This window comes from Thamnophis sirtalis, unplaced genomic scaffold (assembly GCF_051295495.1).
Source record: "Thamnophis sirtalis isolate CommonGarterSnake01/CBP01778 unplaced genomic scaffold, rThaSir2_p1.2 scaffold_12, whole genome shotgun sequence".
NCBI classification, from domain to species: domain Eukaryota; kingdom Metazoa; phylum Chordata; class Lepidosauria; order Squamata; family Natricidae; genus Thamnophis; species Thamnophis sirtalis.
In genome coordinates this window covers 39,397,397-39,416,800 of record NW_028261392.1, presented here as the reverse complement: position 1 = coordinate 39,416,800, position 19,404 = coordinate 39,397,397, and the positions used below count along the sequence as shown (strand labels likewise).

Sequence of the window (19,404 nt, the reverse complement as noted above, 5' to 3'; positions counted from 1 at the left end):
GTCCAAAGCCCTGCCGCTATGTCCAAAGCCCTGCCGCTATGTCCAAAGCCCTGCCGCTATGTCCAAAAGCCCTGCCGCTATGTCCAACATAAAAAAAGTGCCAGACCGCATGCCAGCAGAGGCGGGTAAAACACACACACACACACACACACACACACACACACACACACAACTTACAATAATACAATTACTTACAAATTACATTAATTTTGAATTCCTCCCCCTCCCTCCGACCCGTATACCTTTTCCAGCTGTTTCACAGAGGATTTCAACTCTGCTCTTGTCTGCCATGATGAAAATGTAAAAATGTAAAAGGAAAAAGGCAAGAGCTGCTGAGGTCAGTGTCAGCCTCTGCTTTGCTGCTGCTTCGGCTGCCATGAAACGGGGAGGGAGGGCATGGTATTTGGGAGGGGTTACTAATTGTGCTGGAGGAAGATTCTGGAGTTCTGCTGCCTGTTGGACCACGCATGCGGAGGAGGTTCGCGCCAAGGCTAACGGCACCGACATTCCATCTTGGTGATGCCTTTCGAAGTTATCTCACACCTGACACTTGGGAGAATTATGAGTGGACTGTAATGGGGATGCCAAGGGGTGGGGAATGGGTTATTTTATATATTAATCGCTTTCGCGCCTAAATAGTCAGTCTTCGCTTTGCTACGCTTCTAATCATTTATAATTAGTAAAAGTACACTTGATTTCTACCTATGGAGTCTCGTGGTCTTCTTTCCTAATTACTCAATGAAGAGGTGCTGACAGTCAGGCTGGGTTAGCTGTTGCCAGAGTCTCCAATGGATGACTCTGCTTAAGTGTTTAAAAAAGCCTCTAAAAGAACACCCTCTACAGGAGGAGGAGAGAGAACCACGTGCCTCATTTACATAAGGAATTTTTCGCCTTGCTTAACTCTGCTCAAGTGATCATAAAGATAGACTAAATGAGGCACGTAGTTCTCTCACCTCCTCCTGCAGAGGGCACTTTTTAAAGAGGCTTTTTTAAACAGTTAAGCACTAAGCAGAGTCATCCACTGTGACTCTGGCAGCAACTACCTCAGCCTTTTTACTTTTACATTTTTTTTTCTTTTCATGATGACAGTGGTGAGGCCCTGCCTCCCCTGACTGCACATCACTGGCTTCAGGCAACTCCTCTTCTAACCAGGATTAAGGTTATAGAGCAGGAATATCAAACTCATGTCATCATGGTGGCATCATGTAATGTATCAGGACTTCCCCCCCTTCATTAAACCAGTCATGGGCATGGCCAGCATGTGATGCATCTGGCCCGTGGGCTAGGAGATTGACACTCCTGCTATAGAGATTGACACTCCTGCTATAGAGTTACATTTATTAACAGATGACCGTTACTATATTTTGACAAAAGATTTAGTTTATTTAGTTTATTTCCTTGTAGCATTTCAATAAGGGTAATTTATGCCAATACTATTATGGAGAAAAAATATATAAATGAGTGCATATTAAACCATTAAATATAGTGAAAAATTTTACTGCATTAATCCTACATACTATATTTTTAAAATCCTTTTCATTGAATGAATTTTAAACTTCATACATATATATTCCTTGTATTTCCATCAAGGAAACTAAATTGTATTAAGTTTAACAGTTCTTTCCTATAAATACTTGCATCTTGCTATCTAAAAGGAATGGAAATCTTTCTTCAAAATTAAATAGAAGTCATGGTTGGTGGATCTGTTTATGTACTAACTTTACACTGATAAATTTGTATTCTTGTTATGAAATAATGTTAAGAAGGAAATCAGTTGTGTTCTTCACAGCTGTTTGTGGCACTTACAAGATGACTCACTAGAACATCCCTGTTATGATCAGAAAATTCACTTTTTACATAAATGGAGAATATATCAGAATATGATTCATGATGAGTTTTACTCTTTCATGCTCAGTTCATGTAAGTCTATTAAGGAAAAAGCTCAAATTCAGAAATGCCTTTTCATACACACACACACACACACACACACACACACACACACACACACACACAGGTCTTGGCGTATTCGGGTCTTTTCCCATGTAAGGTTGAGACTATCTTGTTGATGTTTCAACGAGGTCCCACTTGCCATCTTCAGGCTGGTGCCTTCGGCTTTGTGCTTGTGTGAGCAAAGCGTGATTGGAGCTGCCGTATTTCTATAAATATTGGTGGGGGTGTGTGAAGTGCTGGCTTTGTTGCTGTAAGCAGGTTGGTTGGCTGTGTTGTTACCTGTTGATTAGTTGATAGAGTTGATGTATGCAGATTAGTTGTCTGTTTCGTAACATCCTGTGTTGTCTTTCCTCCAGTTGGTGTGTGATTTTTGTTCTTCTTTATGTAAGTTGCTTCTGGGTGGATTGCTGGAAAAGAGGATGTTGGTGAAAAGAGGATGTTGGTGAATTCAAGTCTGATTTTATTGGCTTCATTTGGGTTGATTTTGGTTAGGGTAGCTTCAACTCCGCATATGATGTTTTCAGTGGGGATGCGTTTGGGGGCAACTGCAAATCCTTTGGAAAGGACATTGGTTTCTGCTATGGTGAGGGTCCTATCTGATATGTTATGTACTGATTGTTTCATGAGTTTCTGTGGAGAGGGATTGGGCTTCTGGTGTTTTTCTAGTCTGTGGAGTTTGTTGGTGTGTGTGTCTGTCTTGTGGGAGGTTTCTGTTTCGGCTCTCCAGAGGGCTAGTTGTTTGGATTTGTCCCAGAGTGCTGGGTGGAGTTTGTTACTGAGTTAGAGATGAAGAGTGAATAGGTCCCTGTTGGTTTGGTCTAGTAGGAATCTTTTCCTGTGGTGTTTGTTTCTGATTAGGGCTAATTCAGTTCTTTTCAGGATCCTTTCAGCGGCTGAGGTTTTAGAATTGAATTTTAGTTGGAAGCATGTGGGGATCCCGTTTTTGTCTCGGCAGTTGTACAGGAATGTGAGGTCACATAAGATGGTGGCTCTTCGGACTTCGAGTTTCTTGTAGGTCCTGGTCAGCGGGAAGGTTTCTTCCCCGTAGAGATAAGATATTTGTTTTCATAGATTTTCACTGGTGTAGGTATGCAGGTCTTGGCATATTCGGGTCTTTTCCTGTGTAAGGTTGAGAGTATCTTGATGACATTTCGATGAGGTTCCACTCGCCATGGCATTTCGACAGGAAATCTTACACGGGAAAAGACCCGAATACAACAAGACCAGCATACATAAACACACACACTGTGCAAAAGTGTGTTTGTGTATGGTACTGTGCAAAAGTGCTAGGGAGTTGTGCAAAAATTCTGTAAACTAAGAATGCTTTCAGAAAAAGAAGTGTTAATTTTGATCAACTAACAAAATGGGAAGTAAATAAACAGAAGAGGAAATATAAATCAAATCAACACACACGTACAGAGAGAGACAGACAGACAGACAGAAAGATGCAACATAATCATCATCATTCCCAATCCAATAATATATTTATTCAATTTTTACTTTATTTGCTTTGTTGTAAGAAATTCATATTACTTTATATATAATTAATATGTAAATATATAAATATGCATAATATAACATATAATTAATAAAGTCAGCCCTGGTTAAAGCCTTGATTTGTTCCACCTCATCCTGTCATCTGAAAACTGACCAAATAGGAAATGAAGGTGGCCATGAGGACAATGAATTAATTGTGACAACAATGAATCTGAAAACAATAACAAGAGATTAGGAACAGCTAGGGAAGAAAGTAAAAGAATGAGGAGCACAAGTGATGTTCTCTACTATACTCCCAACAAAAGGCCAACCTCCAATGAGGGAGAAAATGATTTTAGAATTGAACCACTGACATAAATACCGGTGTCATCAAGAGAATTCGATTTCCTAAATCAGGATTTGCATTGCTTACATGAAGTGCTACTCACAAGGGATAGAGTCAACCTCAGAAGAACTGGAAAAAATATTCAGAAAATAACCGGTTCATCTTATCCGAAGGGCTTTAAATTAAAATTGAGGGGGAAAGGGGGCAATCTTCAAAAAGTTTAGAACTAATTCCAAGCAAAAACCTAGAAACTAGAAAAACCATCCATTTACAAAGTAGGACATATAATAAATATACCCAAAAATATAACTATACTTAAGACCCACAAAGGTCTTAAATCCTTGTACATGAATGCTAAAAGTTTAGGGGGAAAACGGTGAATTTCAAATACTAGTACATGAAAGTAGATATAATATAGTTGTCATTACTGAAACATAGTGGGATGAAATTCATGATTGGAATGTAGTGATGGAATGATACAGACTATTCAAAAGAAACAGACCTAACAAAAGAGGAGATGGAGTTGCACTATACATAAAAGGCTTTAACTACCCTGATATCAACTGGAAGACAAACTCTGCAGCAAGTGGGAGATCAAATAGATTCTTAACCAACCTAGTTGACAACTTCATCAAAAAGTTAGAGGAGGACAATAGAGGAAAAGCTATAATTCTTACTAATAGAGAAGAGGTGATAATGGCAGTTGAAGTTGCTGGAACTTTGGGAGAGTGATCACATCATATTGGAATTCAATATAATGCAAATACAAGCAATAGAAAATAATCCACCCCGTATCTTAAACTTTAAAAGAGCTGATTTTAACTAACTCAGAGAAAGCCCAAGAAAAACTTCATGGATAAAAATCCTAAAGGGGAAAACAACTCAAGAATCATGGGAAACTCTCAAAAATATGATCATAAAAACCGAGTCCAACACAATACAATTGAAAAAGAAAAAGAAAAAACCCAAGAAGAAACCAGCGTGGTTGCAATATCTGATAAACTGAAAGACAAAAAGGCTAAGTACAAAAAATGAAAGAGGGGCATACAACTAAGTATTAGCAGATAGCCAAAATCTACAAAAATTAAGTCAGGAAAGCAAATGACTTAGCAATAGCAAAAGCACTTAGACTTATAACACCTTCAGAGTGCTTTACAGCTCTCTTTAAACAGTTTACAGTGTCCGCATATTGCCCCCAACAATCTGGTTCCTCATTTTACTGACCTTGGAAGTCTGAGTCAACCTTGAGCCAGTGAATTGCTGAATTGCTGGCAGCTGGCAATCAGAAGTAGTCTGCAATATTGCATTCTAACCACTGCACCACCATGGCTCTTATAACAAAAGTCAAATATAATTTTAAATAAGTTTCTTTCAACATATAAATAACAAGAAAAAAGCCAAGGAAACAGTTGTCCACATAATAGAGAAGATGGTAAGGAAATAATAGGCAGCAAAGAGAAAGCAAAACTGCTTAATTTATTCTTTGCATCAGTCTTCACACAAAAAGAAACTATAGCTCTACCAACCAGCAATGAACTGTAAAAGACAAACTAGAAATAATTAAAATAAGCAGGAAAATAGTAAGAGAACACCTGTCTGATCTTGATGAATATAAATCACCACGACCTGAAAGATTACATCTCGGAGTTCTGAAGGAACTGGCAGATGTTATCTCAAAATGACCATCTAGAAATAAATAAAGTTATAATTAGTAGCCAGCACAGGTTTGTTAAAAAGAGATCATGCCAAACCAATCTCATTTCATTCTTTGACAAAGGGACTAAATTAGTAAAGAAGCAAAATTCTGTGTACAATGTATATTTAGACATCAGCAAGGCATTCAAAAAAAGTAGACTACAACTTACTTCCTGGAAACTAGAAAAATGTGAAATAGGCCGCATCACCACAAGATTAGACTCTTTTCAGTCAGTTTCAGGCCTGGTTACAGCACGGAAACTGCTTTGGTCATGCTGATCAATGATCTAGGGGGTCACCCCTCTATCCTTGTGCTTCTTGACCTCTCAGCGGCCTTCGATACCATCAACCATGGTATCCTTCTGCGACGGTTGCGAGAGGTGGGGGTGGGAGGCACCGTTTTGCGGTGGTTCTCCTCCTACCTCTCGGAGAGGTCGCAGTTGGTGTTGGTCAGAGGGCAGAGATCGACCCCAAGGCCCCTCAAGTATGGGGTGCCGCAGGGTTCGGTCCTGTCCCCCCTCCTATTAACATCTACATGAAGCCACTGGGTGAGATCATACGCCGGCACGGGATTAAGTATCACCAATATGCAGACGATACGCAGTTGTATCTGTCTGCCCTGTGCCAACTCAGCAAAGCAGTAGAAGTGATGTGCCAGTGCCTGGAGGCTGTTAGAGTCTGGATGGGAGCAAACAAGTTGGCACTCAATCCAGACAAGACCGAGTGGCTTCTGATGTTCCCTCCCAAAGATTGTCTAACTGTTCCATCTCTCAGGCTGGGGGGCGAAATTATACGGCCCTCAGAGAGGATTTGTAATTTGGGAGTCCTCCTGGACCCACAGCTGACTCTAGAACACCATCTGTCGGCTGTGACCAGGGGGACCTTTGCCCAGGTCCGCCTGGTGCACCAATTGCGACCCTACCTGGATCGGGAGGCCCTTCAGACAGTCACTCACGCCCTTGTGACCTCAAGACTGGATTATTGTAATGCGCTCTGCATGGGGCTGCCCTTGAAGAGTGTTCAAAGAATCCAATTAGTCCAGAATGCAGCCACGCGAGTGATTGTGGGTGCACCAAGGTACACCCATGTTACACCTATCCTCCGGAAGCTGCACTGGCTACCTATTAGTCTCCGAATCCGCTTCAAGGTGCTGGTCACTACCTATAAAGCCCTACATGGCATCGGACCTGGGTACCTGAGAGACCGCCTCCTGCCGATTACCTCTCTCAGACCAATTAGATCGCACAGGTTAGGTCTCCTCCGGATTCCATCTGCCAGCCAATGTCGGCTGGCGACTCCCCAGGGGAGAGCCTTCTCTGTTGCAGCTCTGGAACCTCTGGAACGAGCTCCCTGTTGAGATCCGGACTCTTACTACCCTCCCGGCCTTCCGCAAAGCCACCAAGTCCTGGCTGTTCCAGCAGGCTGAGGGGAGCTGAGAAGCATCTACCTCCACGGAAATTGTGAATGTTGGTTTGGTTTTTAATATGTTGTCTTTGTCTCGTTCCCCCCTTTCCCTTGTCTTTTGTGAGCCGCCCGGAGTCCTCCGGGAGTGGGCGGCATACAAGACAAATAAATAAAAAAAAATAAAGATTTGAAACAGGCTGACAAACCATACTCAGCATGTGGCCCTTAATGGTACTACATCTATATGGAAGGAAGGAAGCAGTGAGGTACCACAAGGTTCTGTCTTAAGTCCAGTACTCTTTAATATCTTCATAAATGACTTACATAAGGCAATAGAAGGGGATTTCATCAAATTTGCAGATGACACTAAGCTGGCAGAGATAGCCAACACTCCAAAAGACAGGATCCAAAATGATCTTGATGGACTTGGACTTGATGGCCCTATCCAAAAACTTGAAATTTAATGTGGAGAAAAGCAAGGTTTTACACTTGGGCGGAAAAACAAAAGTACAAGTACAGATTAGGTGAAATCTGGCTCAGAAACAGTGATTGTGAGAGGGACCTTGAAGTCCCAGTGGATGATCATTTAAACATGAGTCAGCAGTGTGTAGCAGCAGCAGCAAAAAAAAAAAGCTAATTCAATTTTTGATTTTATAAACAGAGGCATAGAATCAAAATCATATGAAATATTAGTACTGCTTTATAAAACCTTAGTAAGGCCACACCTGGAATCCTGTACCCAGATTTTACAAAACAGATGTTGAGACTTTGGAAAAAATGCAAAGAGCAACTAAGATAATTAAAGAGCTGGAGACTAAAACATCTGAAAAACAGTTGCAGGATTTGGGTTTAGCTAGTCTAAAGAAAAGGATTGGCGGGACATGATAGCAGTTTGCCAGTATTTGTGGGGCTGCCCAAAGAAGAGGGTATCAAGCTATTTTCCCAAAGACCAGAAGGCAGGACAAGAAACAATGGATGGAAACTAATCAAGGAGAGAAGCAACCTGGAATTAAGGAAAAATTTCTAACAGTAAGGACAATTAACCTGTGGAACAGCTTGCCTTCAGAAGTTATGGATGTTTCATCACTGGGGATTTTTAAGAAGAGACTGGACAATCACTATATGTCAGTGTATAAGGGTTCATGAATTAGAATGGACATGCTGAGTTCTTGTTCTGACTTCAGCTGCATGGGAATTGTATATAAAGTTTCTTATATAAATGAATCTTGCTGAATTATTTACTTGGATTGCTGCAAACTCTAACAGTATAGGATCTTCTGCTTGAGCAGAGGGCTGGGCTAAAAAAAATCTCCAAGGCCCCTTCCAGCTTTATTCTGATTGGTTGCTTGATTGAACTTATTTCTGAAATACACAGTGAAAGTGAATTTAGGCAGCATGCCAAAGATAAAAAGAAGATTGCTTGAAACAGCTTTTTCTAACCCAAGCCATTTCAATATTCTAATGTTAGTATGATCCATCACTACACTTGCTGGAATGTGAGGGCTACATCTAAGCCTGTTTCTTCCACCCAAATGATCAGAGCTCAAATTATGCAGACAACATGGCATTCCTATTGGGTAATAGTCTATTATCTATTATCTCCAACCTCTACACAGTCATGTTAACCTGAAGTACGTATCTCTGAGTCTGGATCCTGTGTTATTAGATCCAAACTCTGCAGAGAGTTGTATTAATGTATAAGTTAATTTAGTTACAATTCCTGTTCAGATGTATTTGTTCAATGCAAGAAGGTCAAGTAGAGCATCTAGTTCAAGAGTTTTCAAGAACTAAATAGAAAATCGAGGCTTCCGGGGAGGGGGTTGCCGCTCAATTAAGCTGCCTCCAGAGTTCTGGTTCGTTATCTAATTAATATCTAAGAGATATCTCTTTTTTCAGGCAAGAAAAAAGCAGAGAGCGGTTCAGTCGGTAAGAATCTTCTTTGAAGTTTGCAGTTTGTTTGTTTTTGGCTGTGAATGGAGGAGGAGGTTCAGCCAAGGCTGAGTCATTAACTCCGATCAGATCTTCTCAGCTGTTTTCACAGTACAAGGCAAGGAACCCCCCCCCCCCTCAGGACAATCTTTTGAAACTAGGCTATTGAAAATTAATATGAGCAGAGACCAACCTGAGAACTTTTTTTTTGTTTTCTCTATCAAAAATACCAGCTTCAATGTTATAAAAAAACTCTTTTGTTTAATTGTTTTCAAAATGGCGATTTTATAGCTTCCGCATTTGTTATAATGATATATCTCCAATTTCCTGGCACAGAATCAAAGGAATAACTTCTTATAAATTAATTAACTCTACTCCCTTGAAGCTTTCAAAGACTCTTTGTTGATATAGAGACATTCCAAATGGGGTTTCTCTTTGTTTGTTTTTTTCTGTCTTGTTGAACTGTTTTGGTTTAATGCCAGTCTTTTGAAATCCTCCGTAAAACTCTCTGTAAAAAAAAAAGGGAGGAATTTCTCCTTCTTCTCCAAACGGCATAGTGGACTAGCAAAATTAGAACAAATACTTAAAGCAAAGATATAATGGCATCAAAATCGACCTCTGCGAAATTACCTCCTAGATCCACGTCTCCCATACCTGGCACAAAGTTGCAGCACCCACCCTCTATGCCCCCTACTGGAGATGTATTAACGAAAGAATTTTTTTTGGAAATGTTCAGAGAATCCAGAGAACAGAACTTAGAAATGTTTAGAGAATCCAGAGAACAGAATTTAGAAATGCTTAGAGAGTTCAAAGATGTAATAAGGAATGAGATGGAAGTCTTATATGGTAAATTTGATACTAAGGTCACAAAAATGAATGATGATATGATGGGAATTGTAAATGTAATGACAGAATATATTTCTGGAATGGAAGACAACTTAGAGATTCTCAATGAAGCTAAAACTAACTTGACATCTAAAACTGAAGTGGTGGAACAAAAAATTGAAAATGCTGAAAAACAAATTATTATGATACAGTATAAGCAGATGGAGCTTGCATTAAGAGTCAGGGGGCTGCGTGAAGAGAAACAGGAGAACTTAAAGCAAATGTTTTCTGAGGCTTTTGACTGTCTGGTGGGAAGACCGGGATCCAATTTTGATTGGCAGATTGACAAAATTTTTCGTGTTAATTCCTGGGTGGCAAAACAAAGGCAACTCCCCCGAGATGTGGTAATATACTTTGTTACAAGAGAATCTAGAAATATGATATTACAAGAGTCCTATAATACCAAGCTTCAAATTGGCGGACAGGATCTGATTGTTTTGAAAGAAATACCACCTCAAATGCTAAGAGCCAGAAGAGATTATGCTTTTCTGGTGGAAGAGCTCAGAAAGCGTCAGATACAGTACAGATGGGATGCCCCATTCGGTATCATAGTTACAATGGACAAGCAAAGATATCGTCTCAGCTCTGTATGGAAAGCTCGAGATTTCTATCATAAGATTCTGAAGATGGGACACCCTGAACCTTCCGGATATGGAGAAAAACCACGAGATGAACAAGATAAACAGAAAACCACACAACCATCAGATAAAATGTACCATCTCCCCCTCCCGGAAGGGCAAGGGGTCAAGGAAAAAAGACCTAACCGTATGACCACCAGACAAACAGATAAACAAGCTACAATGCAACAACCTCAACAATCGTTGGCCATTGATCAAGGAGCTACAGCAACAAGCTCAGAAGCTGTGGGAGGAACCAGACCAAAGGTGAGACAGGCCTTGCGGGAGGCTCTAAAAAATCTTCAGGCAATCAAAAATGACAACTAAGATTTTGACATGGAATGTTAATGGACTGAACTCTCCACAGAAAAGAAAGAAAATATTTCATTATCTCAAACAGTTTAAGAATGATATAATTTGTTTGCAAGAAACTCATATCAAATCAACTGATCAAAAATTTTTGTTTAACCCCAAATTTGGTCAACATTTTGCGACCTCAGCCACGGAAAAGAAAAACAGCATAGTAGTATACTTAAGAAAAGACATTAAAGCCGAGCTAATAGAAGCAGATCCCTTTGGAAGATATATTGCATTAGATTTAATCTTAGAAGGGAAAAAGACATTACTTTTGGGAATTTATGCTCCTAATCAACAACAAGATGGATTTTATAGAAATCTCCATGCTAAATTAGTACAGTGGGACTTCAAGTCTTGTATACTATTGGGTGACTGGAATGGCGTGATTGATACCAAAAGAGATAAGAAGACATCTCGCCCGAACACCAAACTTCGAGCTAAGTTACCCAAATCCTTTTTTGACAGGATGGACGACTTCGAATTGCGAGATGTTTGGCGTGAAAGGCATGCAGAAGAATATGACTTTACCTTCTTTTCCGATAGACATCAATCTCTTTCAAGGATTGATTTTATACTAATTACTAATGATTTACTTTCTAGGGTGAAGAAGACAAAGATTATGGTGAGAGTTCTTTCGGATCATAATCCAGTTTGGATGGAATTGGGAAGGGTAGTCCAGGCAAGAAGGTCTTGGAGGTTGAATGAAAATTTATTTAGATATGAAAAGTATATTAAGGATTGTAAAAAATTGTTATCTGAATATTTTGCTCTTAATATGAATAAGGGTACATCTATGGAATATGTATGGGATGCAAGCAAAGCGTATATGAGAGGAGTACTAATGAACATAAACAAAATACATAGACACAAACAAGGGCAAAAACGAAAAGAATTGGAAGAGGAAATTAAAGGGAAAGAGTCGGAATTAACATTGAACCCAGGTGATATAAAGATTAAGGAAGCAATTTCTATATTAAAATCCCAGTTTGATATGCTGATCTCTGACCAGGTAGCCACCAGTTTATTATATGCCAAACATAATACTTTTTGCAATGCAAATAAACCCGGTAGGTGGTTGGCTTATCAGATTAGGAAAAAAAGGAAAGCTCGAAATGTATCCAAATTGTGTTACAGAGGGAAGGAAGTTTTTCAACAGGAAGAGATCCAAAAGGCATTTCGAGAATTTTTTACAGAGTTGTACAAAGGGGATAAAATTAGGGACGTAGACATAGATAAATACCTAGATAAAGAGAAAATCCCCCTAGTTAGAGAAGAACATAGGCACAAGCTGAATCAACCAATAACCTCTGGGGAAATCCTGCAGGCAATCAAACAATTAAAGTTAGGGAAAGCACCAGGTACAGATGGTGTAACAGCTGTTTACTATAAAAACCTACAGTCAGAAATGGTAGAACCTCTCAGAGAATTATTCAATAAAATTCAATCGGGAGGGAAAGTGCCCCCTTCGTGGAAGACAGCGTTCATATCGTTGATACCCAAAGAAGATCAAGATCTTACTCAGCCAAAAAATTATAGACCCATTTCACTACTCAATGTAGATTATAAAATTTTCACTAAAATATTAGCAGCTAGGCTAATGGTGGTTACTCAACAATTGATACATACCGATCAAACTGGTTTTATACAGGGCAGACAGATGAAGAGCAATGTTAGATTAATTATTAACGCTTTAGAATACCTGGGAAAGAACAATCAAATCCCAGCCGCATTTATATTTTTGGATGCTGAGAAAGCCTTTGATCGAGTTAATTGGCAATTCCTGCTGAAGATATTGCAAAAAATGCAGATAGGAGATGGCTTTTTACGGTCAATTGGTGCAATATACCAGCAGCAAACAGCCCAGATCATAGTCAATGGAAGTCTAACAGACTCCTTTCAAATTGAAAAAAGTACAAGACAGGGCTCTGTCCCCATTATTGTTTATTATAACCTTGGAAGTATTGTTGAATAAGATACGGGGCTTGGGCGGTCTAAAAGGGATTAAGATTAGACAACAAGTATACAGAGTCCGCGCATTTGCGGATGATCTGGTTATAATATTGGAACAACCGCAGGAATCCAGTAGGGTCTTAATGAATACGATCAATCAATATGGTCAAGTCTCGGGATTTAAAATAAATTTAGGAAAAACCAAAATATTAGCTATAAATATGAATACCAAGCAGAAGGAAGAACTGGGAACGATGCTAAGATGTGAGGTAGTTAAAAAAGTTAAATATCTTGGAGTTAATATTTTAACCTCAAATGGGAAATTATATAAGCACAATTATGAACCACTTTGGCATAGTATACAGTTGGAGTTGAAAAGGTGGGAGAAACTGCATTTGTCTTTGCTGGGTAGGATAGCGGCAGTGAAAATGAACATTTTACCAAAATTTTTATTTCTTTTTCAAATTTACCAATACTTAAAAGAGATGTGAATCTTTTAGAATGGCAGAAGGGTATCAACAAATTTGTATGGGCAGGAAAGAAGCCGAGGGTAAAGATGAAAATAATGCAAGATACACGTGAAAGAGGAGGATTGAAATTACCTAATTTAAAATTATACTATGATGCAGTGGCATTATCTGCAATTAGTGATTGGACTCATTTAACCAATGATAGAATATTGAATATCGAGGGACACGACTTGGTATATGGTTGGCATGCTTACTTGTTATTTAACAAAAAACTGGATAAGAATTTTAAAAATCATATTTTAAGAAATGCTTTATTGCGGGTCTGGAAAAAATACCAACACAAACTAAATGATAAATTGCCCATGTGGGCAATTCCTAGACATGCAATTGAAAATATGAATACAGAACAAAAACACGATAGAACCACCTATAGACAACTTCTTATTTTAGAAAGAGGGGTGTTGCAATTAAAATCTTTAGAGGTACTTAAAGAAGAGAAGGTAGTTCAAACGTGGTTTCAGTATGGTCAACTACAGGCCAGGTGGAAAACAGATCAAAAAATTGGCTTTGTAAAAGTTGAGGATAATTTGTTTAAACAAATAAGAGATCAAAGTTCAATGCATATAAAGAGGATATACAATGTATTAATACAGATGGACTCTGAAACGGAACTGATTAAGGACTGTATGATAAAATGGGCACAGAATATTGAGGAACCAATAATGCTGGACACATGGGAAAGAATCTGGGTAAGAAATGTGAAATTTACACAAGCACAAAATCTGAGAGAAAATTTTTATAAGATGTTTTATAGATGGCACTTAGATCCCAAAAAGCTTGCTTCTATGTATCCGAATGTTCAGCCTAAATGTTGGAGATGTGGTTCTCTTGATGCTACATATTTTCATATATGGTGGACATGTCGTAATGTTAAGGCATTTTGGATAAAAATATGGTGGATCCTGCAAAATATCTTCAAAAGAAAGATAAAATTTACCCCCCAGCTGTTTTTACTAGGTATATGTATTGACTTTACGGCAGCAGAGACTAATTTGGTTCTGTACTTAATAACGGCAGCAAGACTCTTGGTGGCGCAATATTGGAAGAAGAAAGACTTGCCTATAATTCAAGAATGGACTTTGAAAGTTATAAACTTAGCCGAAATGGCAAAAATTTCAGCATATCTCAAAGAACACTCAAATGAGAGATATAAACAAGACTTGAAAAAATGGATTGATTATACACAAAGTAAATATGGGATTAAGAAACTCCAGATAGCTTATGCTTAGTATCAGTAATAACTTAAACTGTTTAAAATTTGGGTAACAGTAAGAAGCTGAGATCAATGTAGAGATATTTTAGACTGTGATTGTCAAAAAGTTATACCATGTATGGGCTCTGGGAAGTCGGGGGGAGGGAAGGGAGGTGGGGATCTAGGGGGAGGGGGGAGGGGGAAAACATAATATGTGTTAAATTTTAAAGTACATGATTGCACTTGTATACTGTGGCTTTTTAATGTTAGTGTTAAAACAGAACAAACCGAATATATTGGAAAGTAATAGTATACCGAAGGGAGGAGCTGAGTGAAAGAAGAAGGAGGGTGGAGAGAGTGAGAGAGAGGAGGAGGAGAAGGAAGGGAGGGAATGGATTAAGAGAGGGAGTGATAGGGTTAGGGTTAGATAGAGGGGGAGGGGAAGTAGGTGTAGAGGGGTATGTGAGAAGGAAGAATGAAAGTTGGAGGGGGTTGAAAGAGGGTGTATGGTGGGTCAAGGTGGTATACTCGGTTTGTATTGTAGGGGGCATTTTCTATATAAGTGAGGGCTGTGTTTATTACTCAATGTTATATGCCCCGGTTATGCACAGTAAACATGTGATTGTATAGAATGAAACGGAAATAAATAAATCTATTTTGTGAAAAAAAAAAAGAGAAAAAAGATAATAAGAAAAAAAAGAACTAAATAGAAAATTTAAAATTAATGAGTGCTGTGTTATTTAACATTATGCTTTGCTAATCACTATGTTATAAATAATATAGGGAAAATCAGTTTTTCCTTTTTTTATTTTGCTTCTAGGGATAAAATTGGTATCTCAAGCAACTATGAGATATAAGGCAAGTGACTGACTTCTTATAACATCTTTAGAAAAGGTCAAAATAAACTATTTGAACAAAGAAATCAAAATAAATATTACATTGTAGCATATTTGACATTGAGATCAATTAGACTTAACACAAACTCTGGTGAATCATGTGTCAGGCCTGCAGTCATATTCCTTTTTAGGATCTTTGGCCTGTCACACTCTCTATTATTTCATTATGCTGTTTCATTAGTGTAATAATTGGGAGGGGAAATAGAAAGGAGTAGAATTGTGGAATGTGTTGTTGTCATTCCTTTCTACAAGCCCAAGGTCATCTTTTGTCTCCGCACCTCTTCATCTGACCGGAACTAGATGGGTGGAAATGCCAGCATGGCCGAAGAGATTGGACCATGTGATGGATTTATGGGTGTGGGGATAAGATCATGAACTTTCAACTGGGTGGGATCCCAGGAAGCTTTTAGATTTGGGATTCCACAGATGTGCCAACATTTCTGTCTTATTAAATTGGAACTTTAAGGATAGCTCTGTCTTGGACTTTGATTTAATTCTGCATGATATTTGGAACACTGACATCATGTTCATAATTTTTCACTGAAAATGTCATTTTTTTTAAAAAAAAACTTTTTACCCTTATAGATGCCCATCAGTAACAATGAGCATCAACTTTCAACCATCCATGGATGATAATATGCCCCAAGTGATAGTCTGAATGACAACATAGCTCTGATTTCCGATTTCCGGAAATGTGAAAAACCCAATTTTTTAGAATGCTGCTTATTTTATCAGTTGACATGAGGTTCATGAGATTCATCTTAAATTTCATTCTCTAAAATGTTAATGAAAAATGTCTCTTCTTGAAACTCTCAAGATATTTTAAAAGATGTTATAATTTCTGTATGATTCTATTTATTGTAGAAAGAAATTTAAAATATTTGTCCTAGGCGATCCAGAGGAAAGCTGCATGAAATTAGTAAATTGCATCTTTGACAAAAGAAGAAGAAAAAACTGGCTTCTGTAAGTACATTATTTCATTTTAGAATTTCCAAGAAACAAATGTATGTATTATTTCTGAGAAAATGTGACTAATATACATGCATCACCTGTAATATATTGGTATATATTATCATCACAATTTATTTAAATATGAATTACAGCATTTTCCAATCTGATCTTTCAGATTTATTGAACATCCAACCCACAATTCAAGGATTATGGAACTGATCCAAGGATTATCTAATGGTACTAATTTTACCCCCACCCCCACCTCAACCCCAACAGACATCTATTATGTTACTACTTTGTTACAATGGCTCTTCCAGCTGTAATTATCTAACACTCTGTAGTTCATGCGTAGACTTGTTCAGAAGATGGATTCAACTATCGTTGGTCAGAACACAACATCAATTACTGAATCAGTGTGGATTATTATATTAACTCAACTGGAGCACTGTATTATGTTTACTTAGTGGAAGCAAAAATATTTTGTAAAATATATTTTTGCAGAAACCAATAAAATATGGTTTATTATAAGAATGTCAATCCTATTCCTGATTTGAAACTTCATCCTGCTCTGGAAGTTTAGCAAAATGGGCTTCTAATTTGCAGAATTAATAATTGTTAAAACTTTAAAGAAAATAATATGCTGAAGATCATAAACTATCTTTTCAAAATATATGTAACATACCGTAAATCTCTTCCAAAAACCCAGTCATTGCTATAAACATCAGTCATTCTGAGAATAGCAGGAAATGAATCTCACAAAGCAATGGAGGAAAAGTGCTTAACATAACAGTAGGTTTGTATTTAGGAAGAAATTGAAAATTCAAGGCACACATTATGATTTTAGACTGACTTTCTGGGGTTTGATTCCTTCTGAAGTCTGGTATTTCTTTGTCAGTAGAAATACTTCTGACAACTATCAAATCCAAGCATTCATTTTAAAATGGGATTATTAGTTATTCAATCTTGAGATATAAAGTTTGCACAAAAGAGGGGTTCTGAGGTCTAGGACATAAAATATGAATACGTTTCTAATACCTAATATGAAAGAAGTCAACTCAAAATGTAATTATTCTATTTTCTAGTGAACATTTAGTTTGTGGCAAACTGAAAAAGCCCAAAGTGCAATTTTAAAGCAAACAAGTAAACCATTTAAATCTGTTTAATATCAAATATTTATCAGAGTTCTGCATGAATCGCTCATCTCTCAAAATACATGGAAAGAAGGTACAGTTAATTGCATGAACTATTGTTTATGTGCTGGGAAATAACCTTCACCTTTCCTCTTTTATTTGCAAATAGTAATTAAGAATTCAGATCTACTATATATATATATATCTACTATATATATATAGTGTCACAATCCCTGGTATGCCCCAATTATTATTTATCAGCACAAATACAATGTGTGTATGTATGTGTATGTATGTGTATGTATGTGTGTGTGTGTATATATATATATATATATATATATATATATATATATATATATATATATATATATATATATATATATATATATATATATATATATATATATATATATATATATAGTATAATCTTTATTGTCATTGTACTTAAACACAACGAAATTGGTTTTGATCTATCTATCCCAAAGATTGATTGATTGGTTGATCAATTGGTCCCATTTGTTCCAGAAACCCTAGGTATAAAAAAAAACCAGAAAAAAGAAAGCAAAAATAAAGGATTACATTGAAACAAAGAGCAACTAAAACTGCACTGAGGCTCAATAAAAACACAAACTAACTGTAATTATTAATGGAAAAGACCTTGGGAAATGTGGGAAGAGATGCTACCTGGGGAATGGTCAGTTAAGAGAGGGCATAGCTCACACCTAGATACTGGGCAGTGCGAGATGCTCAGTAGGGACCATTTTTCACACTTCGTAAAGGCACAGCTCAGACTGTAAAGGAGATGGCAGGAGAATTGTACATTCAGACTTATAAGATTCTGTTAATGTAGCTTTACAATAAAGTAGAATTATCTTATCTGGCTACCTGAGAGACCGCCTCCTGCCATTTACCTCCCAACGACCAATAAGATCACAAAGATTGGGCCTCCTCCGGGTGCCGTTGGCTAGTCAATGTCGGTTGGTGGGTCCCCGGGGAAGGGCCTTCTCTGTTGCTGCTGCGGCCCTATGGAACAATCTCCCCGTAGAGATCCGGACCCTCACCACTCTTCCGGCCTTCCGTAAAGCCACGAAGACCTGGCTGTTCTGGCAGGCCTGGGGCTGTTGATTAGTATCCAGCCCCACTCCAACTGTATGCATGTTGTTGATATTTTAACACTTGTATTTTTTTCTTAAATTTTTAATATATGTTTGTTTTGCCTGTAAGCCGCCCAGAGTTCCAAACGGGGGTGGGCGGCATACAAATGCCAATAAATTGAAATTGAAATTAGTTGAATTTCCTATTTGGTTTACCTGAGAAGGCTAACATGATCAGACACATGTATCCTTGCTGGAACGCCCAACTAACTTCCTGTCCCAATGTCTAACAACCAAGTCAAAACCAATAAATAAGGTGATGTCCATATAATCAGGCTTCAGAACTGATGTCTAAGGTTTAATAAATAGATTTATTATCAATATTACCTCTACAATTGCAAAGCTGTTTCCTGTTTTGTTAAATGTTTCAATCCTGGGTTTTAGGTGGAAAGATCCAAAATAGCTTCCTTTGTAGTTATTTTATTTTTAAAAACTTTAATGGTTAATGCGTTAATGGTTGCCAAACTGAACCTTTGGTAATAAAACTCAGAACTCCCTAACTAATCAGATTAGGGTATCATGGGGTTCTAACTGAGCAAAATCTCATAATTATATTTCCTTTGGGAACTCTTGAATAAAAGAGTCTGCCAATGAAATTTTAAATTACTATGTATCCTATTTTATGGCAGAGACATAATGGAAGTGCCTTTCCATTGTGAATGATAAACTAAAGGAGGCAGTGCTCATGTCTGATTCTCAGCTGAAGGAGTCTTCATTGTCTGAGAGACATTTCCATCATCATCATCATGTGGCCAGCATGAAAATATAGAACATAATAACCTTTCCGCTGAATAAGGTTTTTCTATTCACATCTGCATGCTTTTGAACTGCTAAATTGGCAAAAACTCAGGTGAGTAATGGAATCTCATTATGGAATCCCATAATGCAGCACTCAAGTTTCAAAACCAGGCTATCAAGCTCAGCATCTTAACCAATGAGCCA

The 19,404-nt window shown here is 37.9% G+C and overlaps 1 long non-coding RNA gene across 2 annotated transcripts in view; it reads left to right on the top strand.

Moving 5' to 3' along the window:
• Positions 1-19,404, top strand: part of LOC148043304 (uncharacterized) — a 41,769-nt gene that overhangs the window by 21,654 nt on the left and 711 nt on the right. Inside the window, exons 2-5 of one of the 2 annotated variants that reach the window (XR_015698179.1) lie at positions 15,152-15,189; positions 16,092-16,190; positions 16,354-16,415; positions 19,092-19,312. This is a non-coding gene — a long non-coding RNA (uncharacterized LOC148043304). The remainder of the gene's footprint in view (positions 1-15,151; positions 15,190-16,091; positions 16,191-16,353; positions 16,416-19,091; positions 19,313-19,404) is intronic. The other variant, XR_015698180.1, reaches the window with a different exon arrangement.